General features: G+C 42.6%; 1 long non-coding RNA gene across 3 annotated transcripts in view; it reads right to left on the bottom strand.

Moving 5' to 3' along the window:
- The window catches only part of LOC134758508 (uncharacterized), a 91,489-nt gene that overhangs the window by 32,037 nt on the left and 37,087 nt on the right, over positions 1-22,365 (bottom strand). Inside the window, exons 5-6 of one of the 3 annotated variants that reach the window (XR_010133761.1) lie at positions 13,294-13,377; positions 2,873-4,331 (exon numbers count right to left, since the gene is read on the bottom strand). The exons of 1 other annotated variant lie outside the window; for it this stretch is intronic. This is a non-coding gene — a long non-coding RNA (uncharacterized lncRNA). Of the gene's footprint in view, positions 1-2,872; positions 4,332-13,293; positions 13,378-22,365 lie in introns of those variants that run through there. One more of the 3 variants, XR_010133760.1, reaches the window with a different exon arrangement.

The raw sequence follows: 22,365 nt of genomic DNA, 5'->3' as shown, positions 1-22,365 counted from the left end.
ACTCTTTTGGCCAGCCCCCACTTCAAGGGAAGGAGAACTGGATAATATGTAGAAGGAACAGCAGGAGGAAGGAGATTTCCAGGTTTCTACTTGGCTGGTGGCAGGGCCATTCCATAGGCAGGAGCAGGTCTACAGGTGAAGGTGATGTGATTGTCTGTGTGATGATGACTGAGCTGCCTCTGAGACAGGTGCACATTGTTATCAATAAGTAAGTCTGGAATTGAGAGGAGGAATCTTGCCTAGAAATAAAGATTTTAGTCTTTATCAGCAAAGAGTTGGAAGTTAAATGCATGGGAATGAATTACTTGGAAAATAGGGGCAAAAATGGAAACCTGGAGAATTCTAGCACTTAAGAGAGGAGGAGAAAAAGAATTTCCAGTGACTATGACTAAAAGCAGCCATTTGAGTTAGTGGGAAACTAGAGGAATGGGTATAAAGGAGGAAGAGGTCAGTGGTAAAATGTAACCAAGGGTCAGGCACAGTGGCTCAAGCCTGTAATCCCAGCACTTTGGGACGCTGAGGTGGGCGGATCACCTGAAATCAGGAGTTTGAGACTAGCCTCACCAATATGGTGAAACCTCGTCTCTACTAAATGTACAAAAATTAGCTGGGTGTGGTGGCGCATACCTGTAAACCCAGCTACTTGGGAGGCTGAGGCAGGAGAATTGCTTGAACCTGGGACACGGAGGTTGCAGTGAGCCAAGATTGCGCCACTGCACCGCAGTCTGGGCGATAGAGCGAAACTCTGTCTCAATAAATAAATAAATAAAGTAACCAAGAAGCTAAATTTTTAAAAATCTGAAGCATCTCCTGGATTTGACAATTACAGGGCACTGGCAAACATTGTGAGAGGTGGTGACCTGAGCTGGATAACCTGAGTCTGTTCCTGCTCTGAGCAGGATGCTGACCTGGATGGGCAGTGTCAGCAGATTCCCTGGTTTTCTGGATTCTGGGCTGGGCTTGCCAATGGAAAATACTGGCAGGACGTGAGAGGGAAGGAGGAGGGAAAGGGTGAAGTATCGATTCACCTTGCTTCCTTGAGGTGAGGGTTCCCGGGGCTGGCTGCATTCCTTGATGAAGGCCACCATTCCTGTTGGGTGGCTCTCTCCACACAGTGCCCCCTGTAAAGCCTCTTCCCCCTTTTCCTGCAGACCTGGGGTAGTGCAGCTTCCTCCTCTTACCAGCCCCTGCAGTGCCACACTATTCTTTTGACTTTTCTCTATCTTGTCAGCATCTTTGTAAATAGACCTTCTACTAAACCCTCCTCAAATTACTCAATGTAGTCTGGGCACCGTGGTTCATGCCTGTAATCCCAGCACTTTGGGAGACCAAGGTGAGAGGATCGCTTGAGCCCAGGAGTTTGAAAGCAGCCTGGACAAGATAGGGAGATAACATCTCTAAAAAAATTAAAAAAAAAAAAATTAGCCAGGTGTGGTGGCATGCACCTATAACAGTCTCAGCTATTCGGGAGGCTGAGGTGGGAAGATTGCTGACACCTGGGAGACCAAGACTGCGGTGAGCCGTGATGGTGCCACTGCACTTTAGTCTGGGTGACAGAGTGAGATCCTGTCTGAAAAAAAACCCAATTTAAGTGTGCCTTTTGTTTCCTGCTGGGATCCAGACTGATACAGGGCTCTGTCCAAACTGAAGTGGGTTGGGGAAAGAGTGGGAGAGTAGGGAATATAAAACGTTATTTTGAAGAGTACCATAGAAAAGTACAGACAGTAATAGAAATCTACACCAGAATTTAAAAAAGGAGATTTTATCATTTTGCTTCAGTTTTTTTTTTTTTTTTTTTTGGAAAGACAGAATACTAAAGATGAGGTTTCTTTTGGTTTCTGTCACAACGTCTGTCTCCTCTATCTCTCAACAGAGAGTGAATTAGGTATGAACCTCATTAGGTATGAACCCTTCTAGTCCATTTTTGATAATTTACTGTTAGTATGTGTTTTTGAATTTATCTAAATGCTTCCATACTGTATATATCATTCAGCAGCTCCCTCAAACCCTTTTTTTTTAGACAGAATCTCTGTCTGTCTCCCAGGCTGGAGTGCAGTGGCATGATCTCAACTAACTGCAATCTCTACCTCCAAAGTTCAAGCGATTCTCTCACCTCAGCCTCCCGAGTAGCAGAGACTGCAGGCGCGCACCACCACGCCCAGCTAATTTTTTGTACTTTTAGTAGAGACAGGGTTTTGCTGTGTTGGCCAGACTGGTCTCAAACTCATGACCTCAAGTGATCCGCCTGCCTTGGCCTCCCAAAGTGCTGGGATTACAGGTGTGAGCCACAGCACCTGGTCCCCGCTTTTTTTTTGACTACACTTTTTTGTTTTTGTCTTTTTTTTTTTTGAGATCACATCTCACTCTGTCACCCAGGCTGGAGTGCAGTGGTACAATCTCCACTCACTGCAACCACCACCTCCCAGGTTCAAGAAATTCTCATGCCTCAGCCTCCTGAGTAGCTGGTATTACAGGTGTGCGCCACTGTGCCCAGCTAATTTTTGTATTTTTAGTAAAGATGGGATTTCACCATGTTGGCCAGGCTGGTCTCGAATTCCTGGCCTCAAGTGATCCACCTGCCTCGGCCTCCCAAAGTGCTGGGATTACAGGCATGAGCCACTGCACCTGGCCAGAACTACACTTTTGAGAACTATCCATGTTGATATTTACAGAGCTAGGCAATTTGTTTTAACTGTTGTATGTTTTATTATATCTTATTTTATTTATTTGTTCTCCTATTAATGAATATTTTTATAATTCCAATTTTCCACTATTATAAACAATGCTGCAATAAAAATCTTTATACCTTTCTCCTGATGTATGAGTGTTTCTCCACCATCTATACACAGAAGAGAAATTGCTGATCATAGGGTTTGTGCATTTAAACTTTACTAGATATTACCAGATTGACATTCATCCACAGACCCTGGTAAGTAGTTCTACAGACTCCCACAAACAGTAGGTGTAAATTCTCATTTACTTGTTCCATGTTCAACATTTTATATTGTAAGAGTTTGTGGTTTTTGAAAATGTGATGATTATAAAATGGTATGCAACTCATGTTATTAAACATTAATATAATTTTGGAGTAGATAATACATGCACACAGTATAAAATTCAGAAGCTACAGGAGCATATACAGTGGAAAGCAAGTCCTCCCTCAGCCCCTGCCCGTTAGCCACTGTCTTAGTTCGTTTGTGCAAAATACCATAGACTGGGTAATTCACAAACAATAGAAATTTATTTCTCATGGTTCTGGAGGCTGGGAAGTCCCAGATCAAGGCATAAGCAGGTTTGGCATCTGATAAGGGTTTGATCTCTGCTTCCAAGCTGGTGCCTTGTTGCTGCATCCTCTGGAGAGGAGGAACAGTGTGTCCTCGTGTGAGACAGAGACAGAGGGCAAGAAAGGGTCAAGCTCCGTGTGAAGCCTCTTTTATAAAGATCTTAATCCCATTCATGAGGGAAGAACCCTCATGACCTGATTACCTCCTAAAAGGCCCCATGCCTTTAAAGTCACCACGATAAGGATCAAGTTTCAACATGAAATTTGGAGGGAACACCATCATTCAAACCATAATCTCCACTTAGTTCTCTGCTCTGCTGTCTGTTTCTTGTGTGCTCTTCAGATACATTTTATGCAGTTACATGTGTGTAGTAAAACATTAAACTTTTTCTATCCCATTTCTTTTGTCTCAGTAGATTATACAGCTTTATAGATTCAATGTTAATTGTTTTCATTTCATACATGAGCTCTATTTTCTTAGATCCAACAAGCACAGGTTTGGGTGACTACTTGGAAAAAGCTCACAATCCCTAAAGTCAAGAACCATCAATTCCAAAGGTACCATTGCAACTGCTCTAAGGGACTTAGGGGACCTCTACCTCAAGTTTCACTCTCCTAGAATTTCCAGTGGAAGCTTGCAGACTAGGTCCTTTTATCTGCTATGGTACAGTCAGAAAAACAGATACCCCTCTAGGTATCTCAGATAGAAGGAGGCTTATACAGGGAATTAAAGGCTTAAATAACTCTAGGAAAGCTGCAAGAGTGATAGTGATCGGGACACCTCTTTCAGGAAATCTGGTAGTGCAGGAATCACAAGGAAGCCGCTGCCATTGCTCTCAGCTGCCTGTAGAGCCAGTTGGAGTATTTTCAGGAGAACACCCAAAAGTTTTAGGCAAAATTCCATGTCAGCCATCTGCTGCTGCCTCGAGAAAACAATGGCTTCTCCTTTTCTTCCCTACCAAATCTCATGCAAGTGCCTCTCATTGGTGGAGTCCGGGCTGAATACTGTTGGCAAGATCAGGGAAATGTAGTTTCCAAGTTTGTCCTCCTGTAGAAAAAGACAGAGTCCAGAAAGGCAGATGTGGTACTGAGTACCCACAAATGGCAACTGGCGGGGTTCCCAATAACAATCTCCCTCTCCCTGCTTACAAACATGATTTCATTACTGAACTCTGTAATAGTTCATTCTGTCTCTATTAGGGGCATATACTACATAATTTATGTTACAGGTTTTATATAGATCAACAACAATTAAGCACCTATTTTATCCTCCACATTGCCTACTTTGTGGAAGACTTAGGGAAGAGTAACACAAAAGGGAAAAGATAGAGTTCCTATTGTTAAGAAACCAAGTGTCACTTACTAAAAAGCTTTCACGGAGACCCTACTGTGTGCTCACATCAGAAACCCTAGGAAAGCAGACTGACATGGACTCATACAGTCGAGAGACAAAAATCTGCATAGGAATGATAACAACCAAATTCAACATAGAGATTACCAATAGGGAGGGAAGGAACACAGGCAGCTACAATTGTGTAAGTCATATTTTAAACTGGATGGAGTGTACACATTTGTGTATTTTATTTTTATTTATATTTTTTCCTCTGGCCAAAATATTTAATAATAAAACCTTTTTTTTTAAAGAACTAGGCAGGGTCTCTGTCCTTAGGGAGTTTACATTTTGATGAGAGAGGTCTCTCTCTCTCTGTCTCTCTCTCTCTCTCACACACACACACACACATAAACACACACACACACACAAGAAATGGGCAAAGATATAGCATCGAGCTGCTGTCTTGGGTAGAAGAGCATCCTGGGAACCCATCTTTATGGAGTTCATCAATGAGATCAAGAAGAGAAATTATATATGAATTCTGTTAAAAAGGTAAATTTAATGTTGGTGTAGACTTTCATCTTTAATCAAGGTAATTGAATATGCCCCCCAAAGTTCATGTGTTGAAACATAATCCCCAAAGCAACAGTGTTTGGAGGTGAAGCCTAATGGGAGGTGCTTAGGTCATGAGGTCTCTGCCCTCATGAATATATCATTATTTTAAGAGTGGGTTTATTATAAAAGTGAGTTCGACTCTCTCTCTCTCTGACTCTCTCTCTCTAACTTTCTATCTCTCTCTCTCACTCTTTCTCTCTCTCTTGTGTGTGCTCCTGCCCTTCCACCTTCTGCCGTGGGATGACTCAGCAAGAAGGCCCTCACCAGATTCAGTGCCTTGATCTTGGACTTCTCAACCTCTAGAACCATGAGCCAAATCAATTTCTTTTCATTATAAACTACTGAGTCTTTGGTATTCTGTTACAGCACCACAAAACAGATTAAGACATTGATGATACTTAACGTCTTTCTTGTTTTGCAAGGGAAGACAGAATAAAGTTAATGCTCCACCTCATGCTGACTTTCAATAATTCTATATCCAACAGAACACTCTATAGACTGCAGATGCAAGTGTGAAGGGAAATGAGATAAGGTAGTGAGCAGCATGAGGTAAAGGGCAGGTTGGTTTTGAGGCAGGCTTCCATTGGGCAGGAAGCTGGAAATGAGATGTAGGGTTTAGAACAGTAAAAAGAAGGGGAAAGAAAAGGGGAGGAAAAGACAAGCATTCAAAATTCACTTAAAATTAAGACTATACATTAGGTGTCATGGAGAGTTCAAAAACAATAAGACATGTCCCCTGACCTCAGGGAACTTAGAGAAGCATTTGCCCGAAGGCTCAGAATGCTCATAATAGGCTGGGTGCAGTGGTTCATGCCTGTAATCCCAGCACTTTGGGAGGCCGAGGAGGAGTCAGTCAGGCTGAGGTCAGGGGTTCAAGACTACCCTGGCCAACATGACCAAACCCCATCTCTATTAAAAATGCAAAAAAGTTAGCCAGGCATGGTGGCACATGCCTGTAGTCTCAGCTACTCAGGAGGCTGAGGCAGGGGGAATGCTTGAACTGAGAGGCAGAGGTTGCAGTGGGCCAAGATTGTGCCACTGCACTCCATCCTGGGTGACAGAGCAATACGGTCTCAAAAAAAAAAAAAAAAAAACCTCACAGTGGTACTCAGTGAGCCATGCGCTTTACAAGGATGCTCTTATTTAATTCACACACTAACCCGGTGAGGTCAGCTCTCCTAAGCCCATGTTTCAGGGGAAGAAACTGAACACAGAGCAGTTCTGTAACTTGCTCCCCTGCAGCAAGGGGCAGAAGTAGCACCATTCTTAACTGTTGCCCTTGCCAGGCCTGAGAGATTTCAGTGGACAATGGAAGTGATGAAGTCTCCTGGAAATATTTGTCTCTAGAAAAGAGGCATAATTCATTCCTCAGCCCCCCTTCCCAGGTGCCACAGGTATATTTTTTGACTCTACTATTTTTTTTAAACCACATTTCCTTCTTCTCCTGCCCTCCCTAATTCCTCTCTTCATGCCTGTCTTCTCTTTCTGTCCCAGTCTTTCCCAAAGCCTGCAATAACATATATTCAGATAGTAAGCTATGCTTTTAGTTTTCCAAATTGTCTTCTTTCTTTGCATCCATGTTTGGAGGAAATAGAATACGTAAACCCTTAAGACTCTTCTCAGACTATGATTTTGCCCTCAGTACTGTATCATTCCCATCAGCTTAAAAGTATAGCTTAGTACTCTCATCTTAGAGAAAAAAGTAGCTATTTTTAAAAAAACCTGTCCTTGATCCCACATGTTCCTGCAACCCTATTTCTCTATTCTCCATTTATAGCAAGTCATCTTATAAAAAGTCTGTAGCCACTGTCTTCATTTCTCACCTCTCATTCTCTCTTCATCCCACTTCAACTGGCTCCTGTCCCACTCTATGCTGATATCTTCCAAATTTATACTTCTAGTCCCAACCTTCCTTCTTAACCAGCTGCCTCCTTCACATCGAATTTGGACATTTAATATGCATTTCCAAGTGAACATGCCCCAAGGCAAATCTTTGCTTCCCCAGCCCAACCTACTACTCTCCAGATTCTCCTTATCTGGCAAGTAGGTCTGCGACGGGCCTAAGCTGGGAGTCTACAGACCACCCACTCCCTCAGCCCCCAACACTGAATCCACCAGGTGGGATCCACCCCACCTCCAGAATATCCCAAATCTGTCTGCTTCTCTCCATCTCTGTCTTCATCCAAGACGCTATCACCTCTTACTGGAATTACAGTTATAGCCTCCTTATATAATCCATTCTCCACATGGTAGCCAGAGTAATATTTTAAAATGCAAATCAGATAATATCACTCCTCTGCGTAAAATCCTTCCATATCTTTCCTTTGCGTTTAGCATAAAATCTGTCCTTCAGGGTTCTACATGATCAGGTTTCTGGTCCTCTCTCTGACCGGATGACCCCTCCCCTGCTCACCAAGTCCCGGCCATACTTTCAATCAATCCTCCCACCTCAGCCTCCTCAGTAGCTGGGACCACAGGCGTATGCCATTAAGCCCAGCTAATTTTTGTATTTTTTATAGAGATGGGGTTTCACCATGTTGTTCAGGCTGATCTCAAATTCTTGGTCTCAAGTGATCCTCCCACCTTGGCCTCCCAAGGTTCCAGGATTACGGGCGTGAGCCACTGCACCCAGCCTTGAGATCTTTCTGTTCAATAAGCACGGCAAGCTTTGAAGCTGCTGTTCTAACTGTTCTCTCCCCCTTCCTGGATTATGAATTCCCTGGATCTTCCACAGGTGGCTTCTTCCCAATATTTGGGCCTCAAATATCACCTTCTCAGCGTTCCCTCACTAGCCAATTTAACTGAACTACTCTCGATTACCCTGTCCTCTTTTATTTTCCAATTAACACTTACTACTACCTGATGTGCCATTGTTTTGTGTGAGTGTGTTCATCATAGAATGTAAGCTCTGTGAGAACCAGAACCTCGTCTTTTTTGTTTTTTGCCACATGCCCTGTACCTAGCAGGGTGCCTAGTACACAGTAGGTACTCAATAAACATTTGTTTTAAAAATTAATGAAATATGCCAGGCGCGGTGGCTCACACCTGTAATCCCAACACTTTGGGAGGCTGAGGCGTGTGGATCACGAGGTCAGGAGATCAAGACCATCCTGGCTAACACAGTGAAACGCTGTCTCTACCAAAAATACAAACAAAAAAATTAGCCGGGCGTCGTGGCGGGTGCCTGTAGTCCCAGCTACTAGGGAGGCTGAGGAAGGAGAATGGTGTGAACCCGGGAGACGGAGCTTGCAGTGAGCCGAGATCGCGCCACTGCACTCCAGCCTGGGTGACAGAGTGAGACTCCGTCTCAAAAAAAAAAATTAGTGAAATAAATTCATGAAAGATAAGCTCCTTGAAGTCTGGGACCATTATGACTCATAAATTTCTGTATAACTTTTCCCAACTACCTCATCACATTGCCACATTATCTTATGAGTTCTCAAAATACGGTTCTTGATGATGAAACCATAGACAACAAATTTACCTTAAAAATCTAGGAAGAGCTAGGTACGGTGGCTCACACTTGTAATCTCAGCATTTTGGGAGGCTGAGGCAGGAGGATTGCTTGAGCCCAGGGGTTTGAGACCAGCCTGGGCAACATAGTGGGACCTTGTCTCTACAAAAAATAAAAAATTAGCCGGGCATGGTGGTACATGCCTGTGGTCGCAGCTACTGGGGAGGCTGACGTGGGAGGATTACTTGGGCCCAGGAGTTCAAGGCTGCAGTGAGCCGTGATTACACCACTGCACTTCAGCCTGGGTGGCAGAGTGAGATCCTGTTTAGAAAAACAAAACAAAAAGACAAAAATCTGGGAAGACAAAGGGACTGTTCTAACTGTTCCCTCCCTCTCCTTGGATTATGAATTCCCTGGATCTGCCACAGTGGGCTTCTTCCCAATATTTGGGCCTCAAATGCCACATTCTTGGCCTTCCTGCACCACCAAATTTAACTGAACTACTCTTTATCACCCTGTCCTCTGAGACAGGGTGTCCTGAGATGACCTTAATGTATGCTTTTATTTTAACGAAAGTTTCTGATGAAAAATTTGTTGTGATAAATCTAACGGTTACACCAACTGCAATCCCCCAAATCTTGGAATCTTTCCTGGGTCTGGGGTCCAAATCTTTGACCCAATAGTGGTTGACAAGACCCAAAGCCAAAGCATTTCCTCACCCCCTTAGTCAATCACCCTCATCTCCCTTTCCCCTTTTACCCTCTGAACTCTCGGGGCAATGAGTATTTAATGGTTTTGAAAATTCTTCCTTTCCATCAAGGAACAGTGTTAATAATTCCATCCCCTGAAGAAATTTCCAGGGTTTTAGAGTCGATATGATAAAACGCCTTTTAAAAGTGGGCTATAGGTGCTTTTCTAACCACTCTGTGTAATTCTAATAGATTGCATAATTCCTTACAAAGGTCCTGGATGCTCACCACCCACATCTCCAGCCTAAAACTAGGTTATGAGTAAAATGAAAAGTCTGCAAAAAAAACAAAAAAACAAAAAACTCTTCAATTTTCAACTTCCCATAAAGTCCTCAGCTCGTTGCATACCTCACAGGCATGGAAATCCAGATTGTGCAAAGAGGTCAAGAACCTAAATAATTATTCCACTCGTAACCAAACAGTAATAGACACTCCCTTTGAAATTGTGGAAATTCTCATTTCCACACTAAAGCCAAGGGAACACAGCCGGGATGTGATGTCAGCAGGCAAGAAGACTGAAAGTGGACTTTGATTAATTACCTGATTGGTTCCTGCCCCACTTGGACCTGAATGAAGCGAGTCTGCCACATTGAAAGGTTTGGGGAATTTTAGGTGGAAGAGGGGTGGGATGGAACGGAGAGGCTTTATCTAGTCTGAACCATTCATAGTTTGGGAAAGTGCCCAAGTGAAAACAATTGAACACCAAATCATTTTCCCACGAGGCTGGCAGAGTTCTTCATAGACTATTAAGTTTCAACCGCTTTGTAAACTCTATGAAGACATCTTTAAGGCCCTACTTTTTTCCCCCTGGAGAAATGTCTTCACTCCAAGAGGTTAGCCTAGGAAGATATCATCATCTTCAAGCCACAACAACCAATCCCCTAGGCCCCCCATCCTGAAATTCTTGAACCCTGTGCTCCACCCTAACTCAGCTCAGGAAACTGATAAGCAGCTGTAAAAATAGACGTAAAACATTCTCTCCCATTCAAATCAGCGGGCACAGTTTGCACTTTAAAAAAAATGGGGCCAGGAGGTTGTTCTTTTCCATTTTTAAAAAAGTTATGGACTAAAACACAACTAAGCAACCCCATGTATTACAAAGTGAATTTGTCTCCTTATTAGCTCTTATGTAGCTTATATGTTTGTATGTATGTATTCATTTAAAACTCTGTTTTGTCAACATTTTAAAACATCCACAAAGGTAGAGAGACTTGTACATTGAATATCATACAGACTCAACACCCAGCTTCAATGATTATCAATGTAAATTCATTCCATTTTAATGTTCTTCTGATAAAACACAAAATCTCAGAGCACATATTCAGGGCAACTTAAATCTATGCTCCTGGGTTGAAAAAAATATATATGCACACAAAAGCTTGCCATGAGAATGTATCCATGTACAACATTTAATTTTTTATAATACATATTAATTTCTGTGGAGTTTTTGGTCAAAAGAGTAAAACTTCACAAATTCTGACTAATTAGCTACAACCCTGTCCAAACTGTTGAAAAAGTTGCCTTATATGACTTTTTATTATTTATTTATTAATTTTTGAGATAGTGTCTTGCTCTGTCACCCAGCTTGGAGTGCAGTGGCGCGATCTCAGCTCACTGTAGTCTCTGCCTGCCAGGTTCAAGCGATTCTCCTGCCTCAGTGTCCCAAGTAGCTGGGATTACAGGCATGCACCACCATGCCCGGCTAATTTTTGTATTTGTAGTAGAGATGAGGTTTCACCATGTGAGCCAAGCTGGTCTTGAACTCCTGACCTCAGGTGATCTGCCTGCCTTGGCCTCCCAAAGTGCTGGGGTTACAGGTGGTGAGCCACTGCACCCAGCCTTATACAACTGTTTAAAAGGCAATTTTATCACTTCCAAATGATAATATCATAAAAGTATTGCCAAGGAGAGTTTCTGTCAGATTTGCCTTAATAAACACACAAATGGTAACTATAACCTTATGAATTATCTTTGCATGCAAATAGGTGCTTCTAAATAATTAAAGATATATTAATCAGCTTGGGCTGCCATAACGAAATACCATAGACTGTGTGGCTTAAACAACGGAGATGTATTTTTTTCACAGTTCTGGAGACTGGAAGTCTGAGATCAGGGTGCCAGCAGGGTCAGATTCTAGTGGGAGCTCTCTTCTTGGGTTGCAGACAGCCACCTTGTCACTGTGTCCTTACAAGGCAGAGAGAGAGCAAGCTCTCTGATGTCTCGTCTTATAAGGATGCTAATGGCCAGGCACAATGGCTCACACCTGTAATCCCGGCACTTTGGGGGGCTGAGGTGGGCAGATCACTTGAGCTTAGGAGTTCAAGACCAGCCTGGGCAACATAGCCAAACTCTGTCTCTAATAAAAATTCAAAAATTAGCCAGTTGTGGTGGTGCACCTGTAGTCCCAGCTACTTGGGAGACTGAGATGGGAAGATCCATTGAGCCTGGGAGGTCGAGGCTGCAGCAAGCTATGATTGTGCTACTGCACTCCATCCTGGGTGACAGAATGAGGCCCTGTCTCAAAACAAAAAGGGGTGGAGCACTAATCCCAACATGAGGGTCCTACCCTTATGAGCTCATTTAAACCTACTTACCTCCCAAAAGCCCCATCTCCAAATACTGTCATGTTGGGGGTTAGAGCTTCAATGTGTGAATTCGGGGGTGTAAAATTTGGTTCCTAATAAGCTTTAGACAAGTTCATCACAAACATCACAAATTCCATATTAGACAGAGCTAGGGGGGATAGCTGCTTTCGCTACAAACAGTTTAGCTTGGAGTTTATAGTTAACTATCAAAGCTTACCTAATAATGCTCAGCATAAATGCTAAGATCTTCTGAAAGTAGAACACAAACCTGGCTTGTGTTTTTTTAAAGATCAGTGAATTTTTTTATTGACAGAAATTAGGATGCTTACCAAGAGACCTGGAAAAAATCCAGGCTTTCAAACTTCCCTTGGAATTTGCAAGTTGGTAATTCATTATTCTGCTCCTGTCCTGATAAGTCATGGTTTCTGTGGCTGCCCAGCTGTTGGTGGCTGAACTCTCCCACAAAGGTGACCCCACTGTAAAAGTGAAGTCATCGTGACTGAGCATGGCTGAGAACTCCCCTTGGGAGGTGCAGGGGCATTGGTTCTTGTAATAAGAACTCTCTGACTGGAGATGAAAGTGCTTTGGGAACATGGGGCCAAACCTTTTCAACTAAGAGCAGGAAAATGGTACTTCGTGAAGGGTATTTGACTTGCCAACATCCTGAGATATAACTTAAGAATGATCTATAACTGGCTGGGCACGGTGGCTCATGCCTGTAATCCCAGCGCTTTAGGAGGCTGAGGTGGGCGGATCACCTGAGGTTGGGAGTTTGAGACCAGCCTGACCAAAATGGAGAAACCCCTAAAAATACAAAAATTAGCTGGGTGTGGTGGCGCATGCCTGTAATCCCAGCTTCTCGGGAGGCTGAGGCAGGAAAATTGCTTGAACCCAGGAGGTGGAGTTTGCAGTGAGCCGAGATCGTGCCATTGTTCTCCAGCCTGGGCAACAAGAGCAAAACTCCACCTCAAAAAAAAAAAAAAAAGAAAAAAAAATCTATAACTCATCATAGTGAAATATTTTTCTTCTTAAAATTTATTTTCCAGTTTTTATTTTAGAATCAAGGGGTACATGTGAAGGTTTGTTACAAAGGTGTATTGCATGATGCTGAGGTTTAGAATAGAGATGAATCCGTCACCCACTGGGTAGTGAGCACAGTACCCAATAGCTAGCTTTTCAGCCCTTACCTACCTCCCTTGCTTCCCCCTCTAGTAGTCCCCAGTATCCATTGTTCCCATCTCTATGTCCCCACATACCCAGTGTTTAGCTCCTACCTATAAGTGAGAACATGCAGTATTTGGCTTTCTGTTTCTGCATTAGTTTGCTTAGGATAATGGCCTTCAGATGCATCCATGTTGCTGCAAAAGACACAATTTTGTGCTTTTTAATGGCTGCATAGTATTCCATGGTGTATATGTAGCACATTTTCTTTATCCAATCTACATAGTGAAATCTTGTCTTGATATTCTCCTGGAAGCTGGAAGCAGATATTGAAAATGAGCATGCTTAGTTTGAGGAGTAGCAACAAATTGACTGGACTATAGCTCATTATACATATACTTATTATACTTTATTTATAGTATTACTGCTTGAGGGCTAAGATTATGGGCTTGGGAATTCAGGAAGTTCTGAATTCAAATCCTGACTCCAACATTAGTAGCTATGTGACCTTGGGCTAATTTCTAAATTTCCCCATTAAAAAAAAGAAAATCTCTAAAATGAAGATAATACTACTACCTACCTTCTCTAAGTGGTTATAAGGAATAAATAAGATAACGTATATAAGTAGCTTGGCATAGCATCTGGTATAGAGTAAGAGCCAAATAAATGGTGAGTACTATTATTTGCCCAGCATAATTGAACTTCAACCATTATAATTAACTACACTTGTGAAATCCGAGTGAAAGATTGCTTTAGTTATCGCAACAACCGGAAACACCTTCTCCAAGGGAGGGAGGTGGTTTTTAGAACTTTTCTCAGTGTTAGTTTGCATATCTTTGGGGTATTTTAAAAGGTGCTAAGCAGTATTTGTTAGCACTTTACAGTATCCTTCTGGTTCATAGGATTTTTGTAGCTTATTTGCCACTTACATAAGAAGCTGTGTCTTCTTTAAGTCCCACTTTGCAGGAAATAGTGGGGCTATTTACCACGTACTTTTCAGAAATAAGTTAAGCAGTAAGAAATTCAGGCAAGGTTCTGGGGATACATATACAGCACAACAACATAAATAAGGGGTCTCCATGTAATATACAATACCACTAAAAATAATAGTTTACTTCCCCAGTGGCATATAAGGTGCCTGAATGGGCTTCTCTGATTATTGCAATCATAGTGACAAGAGCAGCTTGAGCTGTCAGGAGCCCTGGGGTGTACCCAGTGAGATGGCCCAGCCTAGATTGGCCTCTATTTCCCATTTATTGTGAGGAATGCAGCGTTTGCCTTGGTGAGTGTGAAATTCATCTGTCGATTTCGAGGGGGAAGCTGGAGGCCGAAGATTAAGTGAGAAGACAAAAATCTTTCGGCAAAACATTGTGAAGTGCTAATACAGAAATAATGCTCTCGAGTCTCATTTCCCACCAGTGAGGTGCTTGAGAATAGTGGGTCTGATTAAGACAGAGAAAAAATGTGCCAGAAAATAAAAAGTGGAAGTCTTGCTTTGTGGTCTCTTTGCTCGCTGCAAAAATTTTCTGAGTACTAAGAGCAACGAAGGGTTGGTGGAACATTCTGTATTTATGAATCGTGTAAATCAAATCTTATTAATTGAATTCTAAAACAAGGGGGTGATTAGAAAATTATGGAGGAAAATGCTTCATCAGTGTGAAGCCTTGCCAGCTGCTGCATTGGTGTCGTAACACATGCCTTGGTAGAATTACGGCATTCTGGTGCCAGGAGCGTCCCAGTTAATCAGATCTGTTAGGATATTGGACAACCGTGCAAGCTTGGTGGGCCTGTGACTATGTGTTCAGATTCCCTTGTCCTAATGGTTATCACACAGTATTTCTCAGTCTTTAATACTATAACAACCCCTTCTAAAGGTGAATAAAAATTCTCTATTGATGATTAACGTTTGCGGAAATTATTTTGAGTATAATTTTTTTTTTTTTTTTGAGACAGAGTCTCAATCTGCCATCCAGGCTGGAATGCAATGGTGCAGTCTCGGCTCACTGCAACCTCCGCCTCCTGGGTTCAAGCAATTCTCTTGCCTCAGTCTCCCAAGTAGCTGGGATTACAGGCACCTGCCGCCACGCCCAGCTAATTTTTGTATTTTTAGTAGAGACGGGGTTTCACCATGTTGCCAGGCTGGCCTCAAACTCGTGACCTCAGGTGACCCGCCCACCTCAGACTCCCAATATTTTGAATTTAACATTATCTTAAAATGCTATTTTAAGATAATGAGAAATATTATCTTAAATTTATTTAAGAAATTTATTTAAGAAATAAAACCAGGTACAAAATCCTAGTATTTACAGTTCTTATAAACCAAAGGCTTTTTTGTTTCGGATTAAATTTAAACAGAATTATGGAGCCAGTGATATTTAAATTGACAATACTAATTTAAGGAGATGGATGATGTTATTTTGCTGAACTAAATAACTGATTACAACATAAACATGGTACTACTGATTGCCACAGGGCAAGTTCTTTTGATTTTGGTGCATTTATAAAACGACTTCTCTCAACTTTTTTTAATTTGAACTATGAGATTACCTTAATTAATATGGTAGCAATGCATCATTCACATACGGTGGCCAACTCTGCTCTTTTCTCATTTGCCAGGGACAACTGGGGAATGCTATGCTATGCCAATTTGATCACAAACACAATGCAAATGTGAGTTAACTCATGAGGCAGTACTCAGTTATGAAGTAGTCATCTTGTTTTTGTTTTGTTTTTTGAGATGGAGTCTCGCTCTGTCACCCAGGCTGGAATGCAGTGGCACGATCTCGGCTCACTGCAAGCTCTGCCTCCTGGGTTCATGCGATTCTCCTGCCTCAGCCTCTGGAGTAGCTGGGATTACAGGCGCCCACGACCATGCCCAGCTAATTTTTGCATTTTTAGTAGAGACGGGGTTTCACCACGTTGGCCAGGCTCGTCTTGAACTCCTGACCTCAAATGATCCAACCGCCTCGGCCTCCCAAAGTGCTGGGATTATAGGCGTGAGCCACCGTGCACGGCCTGTCATCTTGTTCTTAATGAAATGTTCTATGGTAGCCCTTCACCAACATGGCTGTTGAGCACTTAAAGGGGACGACTGCAAACAGGAACAGAATTTTTAGTTAATTTCCATTTAAGTAGCCACTTTGTGACTAATGGCTACTGTGCTGGATCGTGCAGAATCCTAGTTCATACATTTATTATGTTTTTTTTTAGATGCTCGTTGAAATAAAATCACCAGCTGTGTGAGTAGGGCAATGTATTTAACCTTTCTAACCCTCCGAGCTTTTATCTGTAAATTGGGGATGACGAGATATAACACATTTAATCACTTAGCACAGTGCCTGGACAGGAACAGCACACAACCTCCAGTGTTGCAAATGGGTGATGGGCCTGGGGGAGGGTCTGTCCTCATCAAAGTTTCCATTACTGCTTCCTCAAGCCACTCCTGGGCATGCTTATTTTTTGAAATACATGATTGACGTTTTCTCCAGCTTATCTGAAGTGTTATTAAAGGCCTCTTTAGATAGTGTTGCAATTTTGATTAATCTATAACAGGTAAACTAAATAAAAAGAGTGTGTTTACCATGCAAATGTAGCTTCCATTAGTCACTTGCCACGTAGCCTTCTGCCTTCCTATTAGATTACCCCCTACCCACCACCTCCAGTGAGCTGCTTCTGATCTCAGATAACTGTCATAGATGCATTGAACAGCCAGGGCGTTTAGGACCTCATCTTGATTTGTCTGGAAAGCAGGAAGCCTAAATCCCCTTCAGGCTGTGGGGGAACATTATGAAACAGGCTGTTACACTGTCCCCTCTGCTTCTGCTCCTGTGGGGATGCTCTTCCACTCCCCAGGCCCAATTTACAACCCCACTTTCTGACTGGTAAACACCCTGCATTATTTTTCAGAATCTGCTCAAGCTTCCCCTCATCTACAGAATCTTTCCTGACCCTCCAAGATAAAATGGATCTCCTCTATCCTTGCCTTCACCCTGTATCTTACATAGGCTTCCATCATAGCTGCCGTAATTTTTCGTATTTATTCTTACCTTATGTTATGGATAGTGTTGTGTCCCCCAGAAAGACATGGTGAAGTCTTAACTCCAAAAACCTCAGAATGGGACCTTATTTGGAAATAGAGTCTTCGCAGATATCATTATGTAGTTAATGACACCAGTAATACTGCAGTAGGGTTAATGATACCTGTAATACTGGAGCAGGGTTGGCCCTTAATCCGATATGACTGGTGTCCTTATAAGAAGAGAAGAGTCACACACATGGATGCACAGGGGGAGAATGCCATGTGACAATGGAGGCAGAAATGGAAGAGCTGCAACTGTAAGCTAGGGAATGCCAAGAATTGCAGAGAAAGCACCAGAAGCTAGGAAGATGCGAGAAAGGATTCTCACTTCCAGGTTTCAGAGGGAGCATGGCCCTGGGGACACCTTGATGTCAGAATTCTTGCCTCTAGAATCTTGAGACAATGAATTTCTGTTTTTTTAAGCCACCCAGTTTGTGGTACGTTGTTAAGGCAGTCCTAGGAAACCAATACACCTAACTAGACCATAAGTTCCTTAGAAACAAAGACCTTGTTTGATTTATTTATGTGGTCTTGGCAGTTGTTGCAGTGTCTGAACCAGTAAGAGGGATCGGCAAACCTGGCTGAATGGATAAATGAATGAACACAGAACTTGTTCTTTTGCCTTAACCTGGTCTTAAATTGGAACTGCCAAAAAATTACTTTAAATCTTTTTTCTTTCCTTTTTTTGAGATGGAGTCTTGCTCTGTCGCCTAGGCTGGAGTGCAGTGGCTCATTGCAACCTCTGCCTCCCAGATTCAAGTGATTCTCCTGCCGTAGCCTCCCGAGTAGCTGGAATTACAGGCACCTGCCATCATACCCAGCTAATTTTTGTATTTTTAGTAGAGACGGGGTTTCACTGTGTTGGCCAGGTTGATCTCGAACTCCTGACCTCGGGTGATCTGCCTGCCTCAGCCTCCAAAATGCTGGGATTACAGGCGTGGCCGCTCCTGGCCAAATTACTTTAAATCTATTCAGTGCTACTGCATATGGCCACACAGACTAGGCACTGCATGATTCTAGAGTTGTGCAATGAGGTGACCTTCAATTGTCACTGTATAACTTGATCTACATAAAGAAAATCAACAGTACAGTGAACCACCATGCCATCTGTTAGAAAAACCACTACCGTTGGGAGATTCAGCTCTTACTCACCCAGCCAAATAGCAAAAGCCATAAGTAGTTATCCTCTAGGGCAGGCTTTGGTAAACTACGGACCTCTGGCCAAGCCTAGCCTACAGCCTGTTTTTGTAAATAAAGTTTTACTAAAACACAACCATGCTCAGTAATTTACATACTGTCTATGGCTGCTTTAGTGCCGCAGTGAGAGAGCTGAATGGTTGTGATGAGCAGTGGATGTGCTGGAGCCTGTAAAGCCTAAACTATTTACCATCAAGCCCCTTACAGATAAAGTTTGCTGAGCCCTGCTCTAGATGATTTAAATTAGTAGATATTGCCAGAATGTTTCACATTAAGTGATAAAGATCCCACTTTGAAACTGAAACCACTCATTTTATCACACATTAGAAGATTCTACACTACTAGCGTTAATGTAGACATGCCAAAAAGAAAATTATGTGTAGAAAATAATGTATTTCTTCCTCAAAATGGGAGGCAGGGGTTAGAAATAAAAGAGTGTGAGAGCTTATTTATGTGTATATGTGAATAGGAAGGTGTAGGTGGGGTAAATTCCAAGCAAAAACATAACATATGCAACTTACACAATTAGGTGCTCTATATAGGAAATGTTTTGAACTGTGTCCAGCTACCCAAATTGGAAAGAAGCGAGAGCTGGAGAAATGGATAGAGACCTATTATGAAGTCCAGGAGGAGAAATGTTGATGAGAAAAGTGCTGCCTGCAGTTTTTTTCCTTCTGGAAGGTATTGTGGAAAGTCTTAGACCTTCCTGAGCAGTACCTTGCATCAAGTACGTGCTGCTATGTGATCCCATCACCCAGGCCTCAACTGATTGGTCCAAAGCTGGATGCTTGATCCAAAGGTCAAAGGCCAAAGGCCTGTGGAAAACCTGGTACAAGGGCTCTGCCCAGTAGGAGTGGATACTGGCCACACCAACCACATGTTTTCTCCTGGGGAGTTTGAACTAGAACCCCATGGAGACATCAGCAAATCTATGTATATTATATATCAAGAATGTTTCACATTAGGTGATAATAATACATTGATATATAATATATATCAAGATTAGCAAATATTATATATCAAGATTAGCAAAAGCAGAAACAGAGTAGTTGTCACTACAATGACAGGGCAATTGTTACCTAAGAGGATAAGTAGAAAACCTGGTCATAAAAGCGACATTGTGTCCTGCATGATGCTGCCGTTTCCAGAGGTCTGACCTTGCCATGGGGGCTGCATCATTAATCACGACCTAGTTTGTTCCTCTCTTTGAGACAGGGTCTCAGTCTATTGCCAAGCCTGGAGTGCGGTGGCATGATCATGGCTTACTGCAGCCTCAACCCCCGGGGCTCAAGTGATCCTCCTGCCTCAGCCTCCCAAGTAACTGGGACCACAGTCACGTGCCACTACACCCAGCTAATTTTAAATTTTTTGTAGAGACAAGGTCTCACTATGTTACCCAGGCTGGTCTCAAACTCCTGGGCTCAAGTGATCCTCTCACCTCAGCCTTCCAAAGTGCTGAGATTATCGGCAAGAGCCACCATGCCTGTTCTATTCTATTTTTGCTGCTGTTCAGCGATGGGTTTAGTTCATAGTCAGCTAAGTTTTCCTCTTTTATCATTTCAGCCATGCTCTTCCCATCCTCTGTTCCTGTAACTCTCTGTCTTTTATCTGCAGGTGCCTTACAAACTCTAACCTTCAACCAACCCCACCATGTATTTCTCTTCTTCTACATGTGGGTGGTTTAGGGCTGCAGGAAAACATATTACTCACCCACTGTGTGGGTGGCATTGTGAGTGCATGGCTTCTAACCTCAGCGGGACCCGCTTGTCTATTTGGAAGTTCCTTTATGTGTCTGTATTTGGCTCCCTCTACTATTCCTCACAGCTGGTATTGTAAAGTTTCAGCACTCTCCAGGCTTCCGTCTTGGCCCACTGCAACCTCCGCCTCCCAGGTTCAAGCAATTCTCGTGCCTCAGCCTCCTGAGTGACTGGGATTACAGGCATGCACCACCATGCCCAGTTAATTTGTTGTATTTTTAGTAGAGATGGTGTTTTGCTACGTTGGCCAGGTGGTCTTGAACTCCTGGCCTCAAGTGATCTGCCCGCCCCTGCCTCCCAAAGTGCTGGGATTACAGGTGTGAGCCATCACCCCTGAACAGGCTTCCATTTTCATGGCTTACCTCGAATCCGATCTCAGAGAACTCAGAGTCCTCAATTTCCGGACTCCCTCCAGCAACTTATAGAAACCTGTACCCTTTTCTTTCCTGCTTTCCTGTTTCTAAGGAAAAGGTACTGCTTCTTCTGTTCAAAGCTAATCCTTCCAGCTGCGCTCCAGATTCCAAGATCTATTCTTGATTCCAACCTTGTTCCCATGCAGTTATTCCCTCTCATTCTTACATCTGCCATTTCTTCCTGGTCCATGCTTTCTTTCCTTCAGATTATGTACAAGTTCATCCTCCTCTTTAAAATGCCCTTTTTTGACCCTTCATAACCTACTAGCTAGCATCTTACTGAACTCATTCATTTTAAAGCTGCTCATCTTAAAAGGTATAGAAAATTCTGGAAATTTAATATGGAGAACCAAAGTGATTTAAGAGAACCCCATCTCCCAGTTCAAGTACATAGAAATGCTGCTTAAAATATAACAAGCTTTTAAATTTTAAATAAATAATGGAGTTCAAATTGAGTAACAGGTGTCTCCAGGTCCTAGAAATGAAAGAAGTTTTAAAAACCAGAATGAGAGAGAACAAAAAGCAAATGGCTATTGGGATGTTGGAGTCTGAAATAGGTCTTACTGGTTGGAAGCTGGGGTTCCAACAGCAGCATGAGGAGCAGAGTGTAGGTTTCAGAACCCATGTTGAGGGAGAGTGAGCCTCAGCGACCAACATCCAGCTCCAATCTCAAAGATCTGCAGCATGTACAAAATGGGAGCTACAAAAATTCCTCTAACCAGCCTCTGAAAGTGTTAGCCAAGCTGGATATCAACTTGAGGCAACATATGGGAAAAGATTTATCAATGAGAAAGCAAAACTCAAGGCCACCGTACCCATCAATGGAGTGTTGGACCTGAACTCACACCTCCCATGTGGTTCTGTGATCCTAGCTGAGGCATTAACATGAACACTTATCCAGAACAAGTGATACCCAAGGGCCTTCTGCAGAGACAAATGCAAAACTGCCCTGTAGGGACATTCCTATAACCCAGAGCATATGGGACCATCCTCATTGAAGATAAGCTTAGAATAAAAATTTATAAACTAGGCAAGAAAAAAAATCATTTCAAGAGTTAGCATGAACAATTCAGAAGAGGATTTGCGCTCTTTTTTTTTTTGAGACAGAGTCTCACTCTGTTGCCCAGGCTGGAGTGCAGTGGCATGATCTTGGCTCACTGCAACCTCTGCCTTCCAGATTCAAGTGATTCTCCTGCCTCAGCCTCCCAAGTAGCTGGGATTACAGGTGCCTGCCACCACACTCAGCTAATTTTTGTATTTTTAGTAGAAACGGCGGTTTCACCGTGTTGACCAGGCTGGCCTTGAGATTCACACTCAGAACTAGAAATAATAGCCCAATCTGAAAGAAACTTTCAAATGTTTAAAAATGTAATAGAAATATAAAGGAAAAACAGTGTCTATTAGGCAACAAAGGGACAGTATTAAAGAAGAGCAGGTGAATCTGAAAAAAAACTCTAGAAATGAAAACTAGTTTTTGAAAATTAAAACTCAGTGGTTGGTTAATAGTAGTCTGGACATAGCTGAAAAGAAAAGCCATCAATTATCTAAGAAATGCAGCTCAGAAAAAGATAAAGGAATAATGTGAAGGAGGAGTTGGGGGTCATGGAGGACAGAATGAAAGGGTTCAAGGTGCATCTCATTGAGTTCCAGAAGGAGAGTGTGATATCCTTATTGCTGACTTTCAAATATTTTCTGCTATCCCTCTGGACACATGGGATATTTGTGTACTTCCTCACCACC

This window comes from Gorilla gorilla, chromosome 4 (genome assembly GCF_029281585.2).
Source record: "Gorilla gorilla gorilla isolate KB3781 chromosome 4, NHGRI_mGorGor1-v2.1_pri, whole genome shotgun sequence".
Taxonomy (NCBI): Eukaryota; Metazoa; Chordata; class Mammalia; order Primates; family Hominidae; genus Gorilla; species Gorilla gorilla.
Note: the sequence above shows the minus strand (reverse complement) of the source record. Positions and strands in the feature narration are given on the sequence as shown.